The sequence below is a fragment of the Micropterus dolomieu genome, unplaced genomic scaffold, assembly GCF_021292245.1.
Source record: "Micropterus dolomieu isolate WLL.071019.BEF.003 ecotype Adirondacks unplaced genomic scaffold, ASM2129224v1 contig_2633, whole genome shotgun sequence".
Taxonomy (NCBI): Eukaryota; Metazoa; Chordata; class Actinopteri; order Centrarchiformes; family Centrarchidae; genus Micropterus; species Micropterus dolomieu.
This window is the reverse complement of record NW_025731623.1, coordinates 1-595: the sequence shown is the minus strand read 5'-3', so window position 1 is coordinate 595 and position 595 is coordinate 1. Positions and strand designations below refer to the sequence as shown.

General features: G+C 44.5%; 1 non-coding gene across 1 annotated transcript; it reads left to right on the top strand.

Annotated features, from left to right (window-relative positions):
* The first annotated feature begins 382 nt into the window (after window positions 1–382).
* On the top strand, window positions 383–454 carry trnah-gug. Its single transcript has one exon. It is a non-coding gene; the product is annotated as a tRNA-His (tRNA).
* Window positions 455–595: the final 141 nt, after the last annotated feature.

Here is a 595-nt window from a genome sequence, read left to right as displayed (position 1 = left end):
TGTGAATGACTCCAAATCTCCTAATTACCAGATCCCTCCCACCTGGTGACTAACTAGCTGACTGCAGCTAAGCACCACAACCAGGGAAAAAAGGGCGTGGTCTGCAGCTCAGCTTGACAGTGTCTGAGCCCTTGACATCAGTCCCTCACAGAAGCAAACAGCCTAATCTTGTGTTTAGTGTTACTTGCTCATCATATTTCTTTGAATGACAACATTTGTCCATTAGGACGTAGAAAGCAGTGTTACGTAAACAATCCATGGAAATTGACTGTCTGTTGTCACACATCATTCAGGAAACCCATACAGATAAAATAGTAGAATATTTGCTATTCAGAGCTGAAACTATCCTCTCACAACATGAAGGGACGCAGCCGTTCAAGTGGCCGTGATCGTATAGTGGTTAGTACTCTGCGTTGTGGCCGCAGCAACCCCGGTTCGAATCCGGGTCACGGCAGAAGGTGTCAGCGGCCTTGTTTTTTATTCAGTTGCTTTACTGTACTCCGAAATCTATTTCATTTTACGTAGTTTTAAACCCGATAGCTCAAGTAAATTTCCCTGTGTCAGGCCCCGTACTTTCCAACTGACCTATTATTTG